Genomic DNA, 17,677 nt, shown 5'->3' with positions numbered 1-17,677 from the left:
TATCAAAAAATAATGCATATTCTTAATCTAAGATGTGCTACATGATTCTTTAAATGATTAAGAACAGTGAGCCAAGAACTCGAAGTCCTTGAATCAATCCAGCTAATCTTATTCCCATGTGTAAATCAATTAATGTTGTCATGTTTATTAAATGTGATCTTTAGCATTTTGCTTTATTAGGCCTCTTTATTCCTTTTAGGCTATCTTCATTCAGTTTCAGAAAGGTACACAGCTTCATTAGGAATCTGTAAACTAGGATCAGCTTCATCATTAGCTACTTCGCTACGAACATGCAAAACATGCTAAGGAGCCTGTATGAGCACTCAAATACCTTTATGATTTAAGAGGTGATTTTTCAGAAATACTAAACATTTAAGTTTTATACATTAAAAAAAAACCAACAAAGTTTAGTCTATTCTATATTTTGGCACTCCAAATAGGTTGTCAAAAAACACTTTTGAGGCAAGTGCTACTCAAAAGGTAGTTCAAAAATTGTTATTACATACATAGTATCTTCCTTCACTAAAGCCTCCAAACTTAATCTCTATGACTTTTATAGCATTTAAAATGTCTGACCTTAAATTACATATATGGTAACTTCTTAACTCTCACCAGCTTCTAAGGAAGGGGCAGAACTTGTGTGGTGTTTTTCTTAATCTTTAATAGATGCAAACATGCTATCAAAAACTTATTCACACGCAAACAGTTTGTGTGACATCTTCAAGGTACCATGTGCTAGAAGAGTATTATTACAGTTGCTCACCTGCCATTAAGGCTCTGGTTTAATGCCTAGTTGCAACTTACTAATTTGATAGTAAGAAATTAGATATCTTTAATTTCCTTATATTTGAAATGGGTTCTATATATAGGGTTTGGAAAAAGTAAATGAAATATGTGTATACTGTCCTAGAATAAAATACTCAAATGTTACTTAACATTCTAGCTATGAAACATATGATGACATATTCTATACACTGCTAAAAGACTACAAGGCATAACAAAATATAAATGACAGACAGACCTCACTTTGTTACTATCTTCTGCATCTGCACAAGTATGTGGCTCTTCTGAGCTTTAGTTCCATTACGAGCTAACTGGAGAAAATACCTTCAGTATTTATTATAGTACTCTTTTATTAACTAAGACAATGGAACAGAGCAAGAGTGTAAAACAGTGTATTTCTAAGAACAAGATCTGTAATTAAGGATCTCAGCCAATAGCAATATCTTAAAAGAGGCTTTTTTTCTAATTGAAATAATAGAACTACATACAGACTTAATATGAAGATTCTCTCAGACAGCACTTACCAAGAGATTTTTTTTTCAAAAAAAAAAAACCACTTACTATTAGCTGGTAGAAATCAGGTAAAGATTAATAGATTTTAGACCATAAACTGGCCAATGACTAAAATGAAACAACAGAGAATACCAAAAATTTTAAAAAATGAATACTGCAAAAGACAAGCCTACGTGTGCCACAGACACAGGCTGGAGGTGGGGGTGGGGGGTGGGCACTGAGGGTAACTGGGGACTGGACTATAGTGGAGGAAAATGTACACTGGTGAAAGGATGGTTGTCATAAAAACCGTATGATTGAAACCAAATCATGAACAATTTTGTAACAATTTCTCATGATGATTCAATTAAAAAAAGAAAAGCCTAATATCAGTTTTAATGTTCCTGATAGCCTACATAGTTAACTGTTCCTTGCATCTTCTTTTATTCCACTGTAACCACTCACTAGTTTCCTTTTAAATGGACAAGTAAAATTTTTGTGTTCATTTTATCTATTTCCTTTATTTTCATAGGAGACTTATAATTTTCTTTAAAAAAAATGATAGGGACCAATGCCCCCCAAAAAAAGAGAGAGAGGGAGGGAGGGAATGGGAGAGAGAGAGAGAGAGAGAGAGAGAGAAAGAAAGAAAAGCGCCTGCCGCCTACCATAGAGGCAGGCAGGGAGTGGGGGGGGAGGGTGATGGAGGGAACCTGGGGACACAGGTACTAGGAAATGTACACCAGTGGTGGAGGAATGGGTTTTGGAATACTGTGACTGAAATGCAATCATGAACAGCTTTGTAAGGACATATCTCACAGCGATCCAATAAAAAAAAAAAAAAGGTCAGGGAATGTGAAAGGCATCATTATTAAAGATTCCCAGTTTTATTATGGGTGGAAAAACCTATTTAATTTTTTAAAATTCACTTTTTCCTGGGGCTGGAGAGACAGTGCAGGAGTTAAGGCACCTGACTTGCATGCAGTGACCCAAGTTCAATCCCCAGCACCACTGGGAGCAGGATGACCCCACCCCTCACCCATAGCACTGCCAGGTGTGGCCCAACAGCCCCACCCTCAAAACAAACCAAAATTATTTCCTTTATCTGACCATAAAAATTCTTAAAATAGAAAAACCTGATAACATATACAGGACTAGAGGATATTTCTTTTATCTTTAAGACAAGAAAACTGGTTCCTAGAGAGGCTAAATGCTTCACTTGTGGTAGCACATCAAGGGACAAGAGGAAAAGGAATTAATATTTTTATATGACTCAGTCCTACTATTGTTTCTTTCATCATCTGATGGTATTCAGGGAAACCAAAGACACTGGTGGTGGGAAATGTACACTGGTGAAGGGACAGTGTTGGAACTTTGTATGAATGAAACCCAATCACAACGACTTTGTAACTGCGTATCTCACAGTGATTCAATAAAAAAATAAACATATATATAAAGCAAAAATGGATGTTCCAACACTGAAAATAATTTTGGGAAGCTAGCCCTATGAAAAAAGTAACAAGGACTTTTTTTCTCCTCAAACATACACATACATGGTTGTGAAACTTAATATTTTGAATGTTTCTGTTCTTCTATGCCAGACACAGTAACAACAAAGTCTCCAATGGAGACGTTACGGGCCGCTCGAGCAAATCGACCTTTACCTTTACCTTTACCTTTACTGTAGTGGTAGTGAAATACCTATCTTTATAGCCTTCTACATTTTCTTGTAAAGGCATGGAATCTCCCACCCTTTGCCTTTTTTTACCCATTATACTTACAATATTAGCTACTGACTTTACTTGCACTCTCTTTCCAATCAAACAGTATTCCTATAGTAATAATGAGAGCAAAGCATAGGACCTTGCTCTCAAAATAGCCTATGCATATTCTTCTGGGAGAGGCTGGACAGGGCCAGGGATACTTAAAACCACAGGTCGATCTTAGTGTAGCCTTTAACCACTGTTTCACTGAAAGATTTCTTGGGAGTGGGTGGAGAAAAGTTTCTGCATTAAAAATAATAGACTCAAATCATAATACAAAAAACCTTTAAGATAAAATATGAGAAGTCAAAAGGATTTTGCAATTAAGGCAAGATCCCTTGGATCTTTCCCTGGCCTCTCAAGGTTATTCCTTCACTTTCCTCTGATGGATGTTACTTGATATATATTCCACAAAGATCTAATTTTAGTTCTAAGTGGAACTGAAGGTCAGTCACTTAAATCTGATCGTTCTAAACTTTTGCTCTCTAAGTACAGATTATGTGTGTGCACACACGTGCGTGCATGAGCATGTATGTGTGCACGCAAGGCAAAAAGAGAAAAAATTTAATCCTAAAGTCATCTTACTATATAATTAACTGCTGGAACAATGTTATCACTCCCACAACAGACCTACTCAAAATCTTTATTTTACAAAAATACTAAATAGTGATGATTTATTGCCAGAACTCTAAAATATATTTTAAATGTGAAATATACTAAAATATATAAATATAAAATATAATTATATTAAATACAATATATTCTAAAATACATTAAAATGTAACGTAGAGTATCATAATAATGAATACTATAATAAAGAATGAAGAGAGGGGCTGGAGTGATAGTACAGTGGGTAGGGCGTTTGCCTTGCACGTGGCTGACCTGGGTTTGATCCCCCTGGCATCCCATATGGTCTCTCAGCACCGCCAGGAGTGATTCCTAAGTGCAGAGCCACGGGTAACCCCTGGGCATCACTGGGTGTGACCCAAAAAGAATAAATAAATAAATAAAATCCGCCAAGCTTTTAAAAAAAAAATGAAGAGAGAGGATTCTGGAGGTCACATTTTTAATTATAAATAGACCAAAATGAAATTTTATAAATATACTCATATAGGTGCGACCATATATGTTAATTAGTATAATGTTATATTTGTTATATTTAGTAGTAGTTATATTTAGCTCTTTTGGGGGTTTCCAGCTTGTAGATTGAAGGCTGTGTAATTTTCACTTTCTATTTAATGAATACTGTTCCTGTGATTTTATCTTGATTCCTGTATTTCATCTCTAGCTTCTTTTCTTACACATCTACATTTTTCTGAAATACAATCCTTCAGGCTATGTCCCGTATCACAGTACTCCTGTCCAAAAAAATCTAAAAAGAGTTCAGGATAACAACGCTTAGTTTGGGTCAAGTTTCTTTTCTAACTAGGAATTCCGAGAAAGAAATGTCACACCATCACATATTTAATACATAGGAAAGACGGTTTAGGTATAAATCAAAGTTATAAAACCAATTAGCTACCCTTCTTTTCTTGACAGAGGGCATAAATGGACATGTCAAGCTTCTCTTCAAATAAAGCTCCAGCCAATTCTTTTCCTTATACAACTTATTTTTTTGTTTTGTTTTATGATACTGATTTATTCTGTTTTAAAATACCTTGATTTTTTTCTACCTTCTTTTTTTCAATTTTATTGAATCACTGTGAGATAGTTACAAGCTTTCATGTTTGGGTTAAACTTACACAACGATCAAACACCTTATTTTTTATATGAGTCTTATTTTTTAAATGTTTCAGAAAGCATTGCCCCCACTAACAGATGGTTTAATACTTTAAGTTGATATACTGGTAAATGTAGAAGTATCACTATTGCTGCACATTAGAATTTACCAAATAAGGTAAAGTGATCTCATTTAATCCAATGAATTCTTAGCACAAGTTAAAGTCTATAGTATACTAACAAGTTTCCACCAAAACAATATACACCTCATACTGTAATGACTGAAACAGAACTGGTTCCGTGGACTTCTACATCCTCTTTTCAATGTCTTTCTATATATAATGGGCTGGAGCAATAGCACAGCGGATACGGCATTTGCCTTGCACACAGCTGAACTGGCTGACCCAAGTTCGATTCCTCCACCCCTCTCTGAGAGCCCGGCAAGCTACCGAGAGTATCTCACCCGCACAGCAGAGCCTGGCAAGCTACCCATGATGTATTCGATATGCCAAACACAGTAACAAGTCTCACAATATTACTGGGCCCGCTCAAGCAAACTGATGAACAATGGGAGGACAGTGCTACAGTGCAGTGCTCTATATATAAACTCTTTAAAATTTCTTTGTCTCCACTATCATCTACCTTCTAAGACCCAACAATTCACTCAGAATCCCTAGTTCTCTGTTCTCTAACCCAGGCATGTATAGAGGATGGAACTCTACTGGTACAGTGATATTATGACTGAATGTTTGTGTCCCCTCTACCACGATCGAGATCGAACATAAAATCTAACACCTAGTATAAAGGTATATGGAGATGAGGTTAAGGAGAGGTAATTAGGTTAGATGACATCATGAAAGTGATGTTCTGAACTGATGGAATTAGTGAGACAGCAGAAAGCTATTTCACTTGTATTTCTCCCCATGGCTCCGCTCTGCAAAAAGAAGAAATCAAGTAAACATGCAGAAAGGTGGTAGCCACCTGGAAACCACAAGGCTTTAGAATGGAATCAACCCTGACTTCACCTTGATTGATTTAGGGCTTCCCACCCTTTCAAATTATGATGAACAAAAATGTTTTGCTTGTTTGGGTATTTGGTAGTGTTATACAAGGCTATGCTTAGGGCATACTCCTGGATCTGTGCTCTAGGATCATTCCTGACAGCATTCAGGGGACCACATGTGATGCTGGGAATCAAACTGAAGTTGACTGTTTGCAAGGCAAACACCTTAATCCCTGAACTCTCTCAAGCCTTAAAGTTCTGTTATTTAAGTTACCCAGTTTGTGGTATTATATTGTAGCAGCCTGAGCCAACTAGAATAGTTGAAAATAGGGAAGTTAACACTATGTGGGTTCTTCCTCTCTTTTTTGGGGGGGGGGGTAACACCCGGCAATGCACAGAGGTAACTCCTGGTTCTGTACAGGAATTACTCCTGGCGGTGCTCGGGGTACCATATGGGATGCTGGGCATCGAACCCTGGTCAGCCACATGCAAGGCAAACGCCCTACCCATTGTGCTATCACTCCAGCCCCTCTTCCTCTCTTTTCTCTAATTCTTAGTTCTACTATTTTATGAACTTGGATCTGAGTAATTAATCTCTCTGAGGCTAAATTTCCTTACGCCTAAAACATCTATATGTCACAGAATTATTATAATTAGTAAACATAGCACCTGAGATAACATATCTAGGATGCATATTACATATATATTACATGTTGGTAAATAGTACAGTTAAGAGTAAATAAAGCACCTGGGTGCAAATACAATGTCCCTTGTGGTTATATAATCGTGAGATGAATTTCTTGAAATCACTTGTGTCTCATTCCTCAGCTCTAAAAATAGGAATAACATCTAAAGTTCATAAATAATAAATAAAATTATGAATTTAAAAATCTTTAGCACAGTGCTTGGGGTAGAGCAGAAGCTAATGCACATTACATTATAAAGATGGCTAGGTGTACAAATAGATCAAGACACACTAAAAGGACACCCTACAATGGCATAAGACTAGGAAGTTTTTAACTGTATTGCTTTTTAATGGCAAAGTCACTTTAGAAAGAAAAGTGCTGATGTTGTAAATGTATCTGAATTTTGCATTAATTTTATAGATTCTATGGTTTCTATTTGGAGTGCCTATTACCAAACACTAGAACAGAGAGACCTTAGTACAGGCATATAACTCAGAATACAGTAAGTTTAAAATTTAAATGCATGTAAGTTTAAGCTAGTCAAGAGAAATTAATTTTGAGTGACAAGAAGTTTATTTTGGGTGAGGAATTTTCAAAAAGCAGTTATCTCATTTGTAATGTTAGGAGGGCTGAATGTGTGAATGAATATAACAAGGAGTGTATCTTTCAAAGTATAACAATTTAAACTATACTGAAAGACTGGAGGAATAAATTATAAAAATTTTAGCCAGATAAAGCTTCTTTTTTTGTGTGGCTTTTGGGTCACACCTGTGATGCTCTAAGGTAACTCCTGGCTCTGAACTCAGAAATTACTCCTAGCGGGCTTAGGGGACCACATAGGGATATTGAGGCTCAAACCCAGGATGACTGTGTGCAAAGCAAATGCCCTGTGTGCTGTACTATCTCTCCAGCCCCAGAGAAAACTTCTTGAGAAACATGAGTGCTGGGTATCAAATGAGGCAAATAAAATTAGAGACAAAGTGACAGAAGTCAGGCAAATGGTAGGCAAACATAGAGGTAGTGAGGAATATCAATGAAGTAGGAAGATGCCAAGCAGATTTAGAGTTTATTAAAGTAAAAGCTTTCTAACAAAGTTTTCCAATGGTAAAGCAACTACTAAGCTTTCTACCTACTAAGTATTCAAGTGTGATACTGCTTGGCACAAGGTTCAAGAGGAAGAAATACAGTACTGAAAGACATTATGGGTCTCATACCGAAACTACAGTTTCCTGAGGAGAAGCCCTTGTAAAGAATGATCAGTGGAAGCAGAAATGGAGACAGAGGACCTGACCTGAGTCCCAGCTCTACTTCTCATTGTAATCTTAGGCAAATCAACTGTTGGGGCCAAAGAGATAGTACAGCAGGTCAGGGTACTCGCCTGGTAAGAGAGGCCCTGTCCATCTGGGTTCAATCTCCAGCACTCCTTGTATTTCCCAAGTCCCTCTAGGAATGATCCTTGAGTGCAGGGCCAGGAGTAAGTCCTAAGCACTGGCAGAAATGGCTCAAAAACAAAGAAAAAACAAGCTAATCCCTCAGTTGCTCATCTAAAAATGGGAATATTGGGAATAGCAGAAGTGTCTGACCAACTAACCATTTATTAATGAAGATGTGCACGTTTTCTATTTCACTTTTAACATTTATCAAATTTGTAAGGAAGAAAATAGCTTTTGCTAAAAACAAATCTTAATTTTTGGCCAAAAAAAAAAAAGAGGAATCTGAAAACAAAGGTTTGCAGCAAGCTTAACTAACTCCTTTAGGTTAAGTACTGTACACTTAAGGGAGAACTGACAGCAGATATCCTATTACTATCTGTTCATTTACACTGGAAACTTCTATTTCCTGTAAGTGCCAATAATTAGTTTGATGCCAAAGCTTAGTTTATGCTCTGCATCAAGACTCAAATTTTGGGTGCCTAAGATCAGAAAATGAATAGAATAAATTCATAAGCTATGTAACAAGGCAATTCAATTATTAATGAATAGTAGCATATGGGCTATGGAGCCAGACTGCCTAGGCGTGAATCAGGGCCTCCCACTTTACTAATTGAAGTAATTTCTGTGTGTCTTAGTGAAATAAGCAAAACAATGAATAAGCAAAACAATGGTGCCTACTCCATGGCCTTGGGAGGATTAAATGTGTTAATATTTGTACAGTGCTTGGAATGATGCTGGACATGCACGATGTAAACTACAAATATAACTTTAGAGGCTGGAGTGGTAATGCACTGGGTAGGGCATTTGCCTTGCATTCAGTCAACTCGGGTTTGATTCCTGGCATCCCACATGGTTCCCTGAACACCACCAGAAGTGACTCCTGAGCACAGATCTTCGAGTAATCCCTGTACATCGCCAGATATGGCTCCAAAACAAAATGAAAACCAAATATATAACTTTACCGAAATATAATTCTCATATCCTATAGTTCACCCTGGAAAAATGTACAATCTCTTTGGTGTGGGGAGGGATATTGGGCCATCCCTGGAGATGTTAAGGAATTACTTCAAGATCTGTCCCGGAGGGTTGCTCCTAGTGGTGCTAGGAACTGAACTGGGCCTCCAGCGCATGTAGCAGGGACTCTCGCACTGTGCTGTGCCAGCCCTCCAACCTCTTAGCTGACTTTGATTTGAGCCATATTAGAGTGCATAATCGTAATTCACCGTAGTTTTGATTTGCCTAATGATTAATAATGTCAAATATCTGTGTCTTTACATTCATTTTTCTCTCATCTTTTCATTTATTAATTTTGTGGCATTCTGTGTACCATTGTTAAACTATTTTTGCTGTTAATGCACACATTTATAGTTAAAGTCAAGTATACCCTGAAAAATCCTTGTTTCTACAACCATGAGCACATATGTGGGACTTTTCTTTAGTCTCTCCTGCCAGAAATAGAATTTCTGAATGCAAGAGTTTACACATTATTCTGTTGATAGTAGGGTCTAATCTTCTGCTAAGATAGCAGTTGTGCATGGTTGATTATTCCTCTCATATCTTTTACAATACTTTGTTTTATTTTTTGAAGGTTTTTGTTTATGTGCTTTCAAAGCATCTGTTTTTAGGGGTGGATGGGGGCATATCTGGCCATGCTCAGGGCTTACTTATTCCTGTGCTCAGGAATCATTCCTGAGTTTGCTCAGGGGAGCATATGAGGTGCTGGGAATCAAACCCTGGTTGTGTACATGCAAGGTAAGCATTCTGCTTATACTATTACTCTGCGCCCCAAAACAGATTTTTTAAAAGTTTTTATTTGAAGTAGTTAGTGATGGGCTGGAATGATAGCACTGCGGGTAGGGCGTTTGCGTTGCACACAGCTGACCCGGGTTTGATTCCTCTACCCCTCTCAGAGAGCCCAGCAAGCTACCAAGAGTATCCCGCCTGCACAGCAAAGCCTGGCAAGCTACCTGTGACGTATTCGATATACCAAAAACAGTAACAACAAGTCTCACAATTCTTTGTGAGACGTTACTGGTGCCCGCTTGAGCAAATCAATGAACAACGGGAGTACAGTGCTACAGTGCTACTGGCCAATCTCTTTTTGGAAACATCTATTTGGATCCTTTGTAAAAGAACATTTTGGGGGAAGAAGGGCCATACCCAGCAATGCTCAGAGATCACTGAGGAGATCTTAAAGAACTTTATGCAGTGCTGGGGATTGAGCAGAGTCTGGTTTCATGCAAGGTAAGCATCTTAATCCCTGTGCTCGTTCTCTCTGGCTCCTATACTGGGGTGGGGGCATACCATCGGGTGGTTCTCAAGGGCTAGGGTGTTCAGAGGTCACTTCTGGTAGTGATTGGGCGATCATGTAGTACTGGGGATCACATTCAGGCCTCCTACATGTAAAGCAATTGCTTCAGCTCACTTAGCTCTCTCCCAGCTTCTGCAAAGGGTTTTTAACTTGGATTATCTTTTTTATCATTATTCGTGGGATGTCTTTATTATTGAGTTGTTTATATATTCTACATATAAGTCTCTTCTCAGAGATGACTTGAAAATACTGTCTATCATTCTGTGGTAGTCTCTCTTGATAGGACTCTTTGAAACACAAAAAGCTAACTTTGATGAAGTCCACTTGATCTACTTTTTTCTTTTGTTGCTTGTTCTTTTGGTGTCATAGATAAGAACTCACTGCTAAATCAAGTTATGATGATTTATTATGTCTTTTGTTAGTTTTATGATTTTTTTTCCTTTGGCTGTTTGGGTCATACCCAGTTAGTCAAGTTAGTCACAAGTTAGTCCTGGCAGTGCTCAGGGGACCATATGGGAACCCAGGCTGACTGCAAGCAAGGCAAATGCCCTACCTTCTGTACTACTGCTCCAACCCCGAGTTTTATGATTTTTAACTCTTACATCTAGGTCTTGTCTATAGTAAACTTTTGATTTATTTTGCCCTTTTTTTCCCCCTTTTGTTTTGGGGCCAAACCCTGCTGTGCTCAGGGCTTCCTCTTGTCACACCTAGAGGTGCTCTAAGGACCATATGCTGTGCCAGGTACCTTATGCAAAGCAAGCACCCTACTAGCTGTACCATCTCTCTGGACTGCATAGTCAATTTTTGTACATGGTATAACGTTCAAGTTGCAATATACTCTTATAAACCATTATCTCATGTATAGTTGGTATGCTGCTCTGTAGGGGGATTGTCCCTCGTGTGTATGCTCAGAGCCACTCTAGGATAAAGCTTGGCAGGCCCTTCTTTTGGGCTCTTTCCCAGACCACATCTAGCAGTTATGCTCCACTAACTGCCAGCTGATTGCTCTACTGTCTTTACCATATCCCGGGACATAAATTGCTCCATAAACTAAGACACTCTATTAGCATTCCTTTGAAGAATGATACTGAGGTCAAAATCTAAGATTTGTTCTGACTATAGCAGGGTTCCTCATAGCTGTCTCCATTTTCTCTAGAAACTAGTCAGCCTTTAGGTTGACCTATCATCTCCAATAAATCTGTCAATTTCTCTCCATGGCCTTTCATCTTTGTCAGGAATTTTCCTTCACCTTTGGTCAAGAACTTCTCCACAGGCTGCTGCAAATGAAGTGGTTTCTTTGGAGTGAGCTTCAGAGCAGTTTTAAGGTCTGTTGCATCCCCCTGGGAATTATTCTGAGTTGATGGTGGATGCAATCAGTGGCATGCTTCTCTCTAGGTGAGTATTCACTAGTTTTGAAAAAAGGTCACACTCTTTCCAATTAGTGGAGACTGGTGAAAGGAAGGAACCACCATCTCTATTATCACTCACCTAGAATTTACTGTCACAAAGGATAGCTGGGATATAATGAGAGATGCTGATGTCTTCCTGTTACTATCTGGAAACAACTCTTCAACTGAGGAAGTGGGAGCTCTGTGTTCTTGGGTACCTGAGTACATGGATTTGGAGGAGAGTTGCCATCTTACTCAGATGAAATAGGGGGAGGGTGCAGATCATAGCTCAAATACAAGCTTCCAATTTTCTTTCTAAGTCTTGAAGGTTCATCAACATGTGTTCTTAGGAGTATCAACAGAGACTTTAAATTACTTTTAAAATACAATTTTTAGCAGTTTGGTTGCAGAATAGACTCCCATAGAGCTCCTCACATCATGGCTAGAAGCAGAGTTCTTTGATAAGATTTTTATATGATAAAATAAGTATGAAATGGATTTGAAATTCATAACAGGTAAATCATATTCTTGGCCTATGGTATAACTCAGCCCTTTTAATCAAGTTTTGTGCCAGGTCCCTGAAGGATTTGGGATGTGTGTGTGTGTGTGTGTGTGTGTGTGTGTGTGTTTAAAGAGATCAAGATATTAAAAATAGTTATTTTTAAGTTAATTAGTTTTGAGTTTCTAAATGAGAACTGTACTTGAATTATACATTAAAATAGCCCCAGTGTGAGACACCAAATAAAACAAATCAGATTTTCAAAGTATACAAAGCTCATTGTTTTGGTTAAAACTGGAGTACAACACTTTCAAATAATTTAAGTAAGCGTACAGTTTGGGAACAGAGGGACAGTACTGTGGGTAGGGCATTTGCCTTGCATGTAATCAACTGGGGTTCAATTCCCAGCACGACATATAGTCCCCTGAGTACAGGGGACCTAGAGGCAACACCCAACAGCACCTGGCCAACTGGACCAGACAGCTCAATGGATGTGAAACAGACAGTTCAACGGATGTGAACACTCAGAACCGGAGAAGCTGTAAACCACTAAAGCTGTCCCAGCAGCCTGGGGCCTCAAGGCTACACTTGGTGCTGTTGTGAGGAGCATGCATACAGTGCTGTAGACTGAACTGGAGTCCTGAGCAGGCAGAGAATGAGCCTTTAAACCCTATGCTATCTTCCTGACCTCCTAACAGCAACTGTATACTCCTCCAAAAGGATTATTTAAGATAATCAAAAGAGTTCAATTTTAGAGAAAGTAAAATGATTTTTGAAAAATATTGATCTTTGAGCTAAAGAAATAGTTCAAGGGATGGAGCATACATTTTGCATACAGGAGATCTAGGTTCAGCTCCCAGCACTGCACTGATCCCCTAAGCTCTGCCAGGAGTAACGCTTTAGCACTTCTACTTCTTGCAGTCTTTGCTTATGTCTCCAATACATGCCTCTACACTATTAGAAATGAACAATATAAATATTTAAAGTTCAAAAACAGGGAAAGTAACTATCCATGGTAATAATATCCAGAGAATTTCCTTGTCAATTTTCTTTGTACAGTTTTCATTAGTTTTACAAGGTATAATCATACTACATGAATACTTTTCTGTCCTCCTTTTTCAGTAAACAATATGGAATATGCTTGAGATTCTGCTATGTAGTTAAGAAAATATCAAACTCAAAACATCATGTAAATCATAAACATTATTTTCTCCACTAAATCTCCAAGTTCTTTTTATTCACCTAACAGATATTTATTGTAGATACTTGTTTTGTGTAAGTATGCAATGTGAAGGCTTAAAGAAAAAAGAAAGGGAAAGAAAAAAAGGAAACCAGAATTCTTGTTCTCAAAGAGTTTTCAACTTAGCAATATCTCTCTGCCTTCACAAAAAATAAAATCTTACCTGTGTGAGTTTGAAGATAATGAAATTTGACTATTTTTTACTTAAGTTTGGTAAAAAAAAAAAATTACTATGTATACAAAAACTTATTTCATCACCCGCATTTTAAAAGCATATTGCAACTAATAGTCCTTACTGATCTGGAGTGATAGCATAGCGGGTAGGGCATTTGCCTTGCATGCGGCCAACCCAGGTTCGATTCCTCCACCCCTCACGGAGAGCCAGGTAAGCTACTGAGAGTATCTAGCCCACATGGCAATGCCTGGCAAGCTACCCATGGGTATTTGATATGCCAAACACAGTAACTAGTGTCACAATGGAGATGGTAATGGACCCGCCCGAGCAAATCGATGAACGACGGGGAGGGCAGTGACAGTGACAGTGACTGATCTTGCTTGATCACTTGTTCTAGAAGTCAATAAAAAATGTGGATTTTTTTTATCATAACTCTTCTAATCCTGTATATTTGCATGAGACATTTGTTTCTGTGGGAGGAGATAACAGTACCAATTTAGGTAGAAGATTATAGCAAATGCTTCAATAAGCACAGGTGCATATCCCAATACACAAAGATCCACACGTACCTGAAACTATCTGCATTATATGCACAAACATTAGCAGTTGTATCTAATTTCAATTCTCAGGAAGAATTTAAGCACTCCTAGTTGGCAATTCTTCTTTATTATCATTCAATTTATATCTATTTGCCTAAATGGTATCTTAAGGTATGAAATAAGAAATAAGGCAAGGTATTAAGTCGTAATTCCAAACCTTCTGAAATATATCTCAAGTGGTAATGAGTGGGAGCTATGACACTTAGTCAAGGAGCTGCATCTAACTGAAAATCTATTGTTGTTTTTTTTTAGGTACTATCACTTACAAGTAAAGTAAGTGTTAAAAATTTATCATTAATGTGAGACTTTGTTTTTTTAGTTTTGGGGCCACACCCATCAGTGCTCAAATCATCACTCCTGGCAGGCTCAGGGGAAATATATGGGGTACCACGTATCAAACCTCGATCAGCTGAGTGCAAGGCAAGAACCCTACCCTTTGTACTTTGGCCCTGAGAGTTTGTTTTCTTATCCATAAACTAGGAATGGTAGTATTTTCAACATACAGCATGGCTGCAGTGATGTAAATCTTTGTGAAAATGCAAAATGCTACAAGTTAGGAATTAACCCTAAGAATAATTTATAATCATCTCTTTAAAAGTCAAGTATAACCAAGATTAATTTTTTTTTTTTTTGCTTTTTGGGTCACACCTGGCGATGCACAGGGGTTACTCCTGGCTCTGCACTCAGGAGTTACTCCCTGGCGGTGCTCAGGGGACCATACGGGATGCTGGGAATCGAACTCAGGTCGGCCGCGAGCAAGGCAAACGCCCTACCCACTGTGCTATCTCTCCAGTCCCCCAAGATTAATTTTTTAAAGGAATTATTCCCTTACAACTTGTTACATAGCTTTTAATAAGAAAAGTATTGCGGGGATCAGAATGATAGTACAGTAGGTTGCCGAGTGGCCTACCTGTGTTTGATCCCTGGCACCACATATGGACCCCCAAGCCCCACCAAGTGTGATATCTGAGCGCAGATCCAGGAGTAAGCCCTGAGCTTACTTGCCAGGTATGACCCCAAAACAAAAAGAAACAGATAAAAAGGCATTGTTTTCTTTTCAGAGAGATGGCATGAGCAATACATTCAAACTAATGCTGATACTACCAATGAACTGCTAGCAGAAGACTCCAGAGACTTGTTTAGAAAAGAGAAAAAGAAAACAAGAGAAGCAAAACAAATTGGACTGTAATTTTAGTTCCTCTTATTCAGACTGGTTTTAATATGGAGATATACCTAATAATCTGTGTCATCTTACACTAGAAGTGAACTTGAAAAGCTACTGGGATGTAAATCCTTTGGAGCAGTTCAATAGCTCTGATTTCAAAGTTGTTTTAGGTATTAACCATGAAAGAGTCACTAATGGCTTTAACCCTTGGAGACCAAAATGGATTTGTTTGCCAATGTTTTTTCCATTAATGAAGATTACACAGCTAGGTCCCTAGTGACATTTGTTTATGTTAGATCTCCAGGAAGCAGAAATTTACACTATGGTGGAAAAATAATACCAGCACAGTAGTTAGTTCTCCAATTATCTAAAAGGCAGTACAAGACAATACTTTGAAAATGTTGGGTTTTGCTATTACCCTATAGGAAATCAATATGCTTATAATAGCTGCATGGAAAAACTTTTTCCCTCTACTGAAAGTTATATGGAATATATGTCTTGATGTATACATTTTCATCAGATAAAAGCACTAACAAAAATTCTAGTGCCATATTTCTAAGACATTATGAATCTAAAGATGCAGAAGGTTCTTTTAGCTAAACTATACAACAGTAGCTGCCTTTCTAGTCTATACATATCTCCCAAGTATGCAAAAAAAGTCCTTTTTTAGCACTTTTTCCCCCAATTAATTTTCTCACCAGCATATCAGTCAGTCTCTTTTTCCCTCTAACTCTCTAATTGTAGTACTACGTTCCAATATGTAGAAGTGCTCAAAAATATTTTCAAATTTCCTAACTTCTGGACTCCCATTTATTAAATTTTGCTACTACATACAACGCCTCTGCTTAATAAGCAGGCAAAGTGAAAAATGCTTTTTGTGTGTGTGAAGCAAGGTTTTTATTGAAACTTATTAAGAGACGTATGAGGGGGGAGAGAGAAAGAACATGTTCAAGCGAGAATACAGGCTTCTCTAGAGCGAAAACAGGCAAGCCAAGAAACATGGAAGACAAGCAGGCAAGAGAGGTGTTTGAGGGAGAGCACAGGCTTGATGAACAAGCCTTCAAACTGCATTTGTAATTTTGGTAGATGTGCCAGTTTCTGTGCAAGAGGGACTCTACTATTTTGCACTAAGATCAAATGTATGAGCATTTATTTCCTGAAGATTATTCATAAAAATTAATTTGCCAGAATTCCACCCTCCAAATTCTGACTCAGTAGATAAAAGAATAGACATGAGCAGACTTATCTTGAAAATTGCATATCCCTGGTTAAAAAAACCTGCTCGTCCAAGTATTCCAGTCTAGTATATATTATTCAAATCCAAAACAAAATCAGCTAAGTTTCTGCCCCTCAGTGTACATCACATCAGTCATTTACTGGATATGTTTTCAGTGGCAACTGTGTGCTGGGTACTACAGAATATATATACATATACACACATATGTGTGTGTTTGTATATATATATGTATATATATATATATATATAAAACAACACCAGATACATAATTATGAAACGATGTATAAGCACAGAGCTAGAGACTTACATAGTTAGTGGCAATACTAAAATGGGGTAATTCACCAGAACAGGAGTGCCACAAGCAACTTTCTAAAGGAGGTGCTCCTGAGCTCAATAGCAATTATCCAAATGGTAATGGTATAGAAGAGAGGTGGAGCATTGAAGGTAGAAAATAACGTGCAAAGACAAGAAGTAAGAGAGAGGAAGGATGCATGTGTTACTGGAAACATTTCCTATTACTAAGGCATAAAATACTAGCTAAAGTAAGTAAGTAAGTAAAGGCCCTCCCGTTGATCGTCGATTTGCTCGAGCGGGCCCAGTAACGTCTCCATTGGAGACTTTGTTGTTACTGTGTCTGGCATATCGAATACTCTCGGTAGCTTGCCGGGCTCTCCGAGAGGGGCGGAGGAATCGAACTCGGGTCGGCCATGTTGGCTGCGTGCAAGGCAGACGCCCTACCCACTGTGCTATCGCTCCAGCCCTAAAATACTAGCTAGAGAAACAATAAGTTGCAAAACTAGACAGAGATGAGATCACTGAGCATCTAGTTTATTATGTTAAGAAGTCAAAACTTTCTTCTATATTTATACATTTCCTTTTTCTACATAAGGAAAGAAAACACTCAAGGATTTTAAGACCGGGAGTGACACAATCAGATTATTGTCTTACTCTTTTAGACTTAACAGATGATGAACTAGAGAGCAACTAACTGGAAAAAGAAAGAATAAGAAACTTGGTACAGTAATTCAAATAAACTGAAATAGGACAGTATTAAAGGAAGAATGGATTGAAGAAATCTTAAGCAAAATGAGCACAATATAGACACCAGATGTGAAGATCAAGAGGAAATGAAGGAATAATTTTAAAGCTTATAAAAAACTACCAGATGGGCTGGAGCGATAGCACAG

General features: G+C 38.0%; 1 protein-coding gene across 6 annotated transcripts in view; it reads right to left on the bottom strand.

Moving 5' to 3' along the window:
* Positions 1-17,677, bottom strand: part of RIC8B (RIC8 guanine nucleotide exchange factor B) — a 128,388-nt gene that overhangs the window by 100,430 nt on the left and 10,281 nt on the right. The window lies entirely within an intron of this gene.

The sequence above is a fragment of the Sorex fumeus genome, unplaced genomic scaffold, assembly GCF_029834395.1.
Source record: "Sorex fumeus unplaced genomic scaffold, SorFum_2.1 ptg000003l, whole genome shotgun sequence".
Taxonomy (NCBI): domain Eukaryota; kingdom Metazoa; phylum Chordata; class Mammalia; order Eulipotyphla; family Soricidae; genus Sorex; species Sorex fumeus.
The sequence above is the reverse complement of the archived record's forward strand: the minus strand, read 5'-3'. Positions and strand labels throughout refer to the sequence as shown.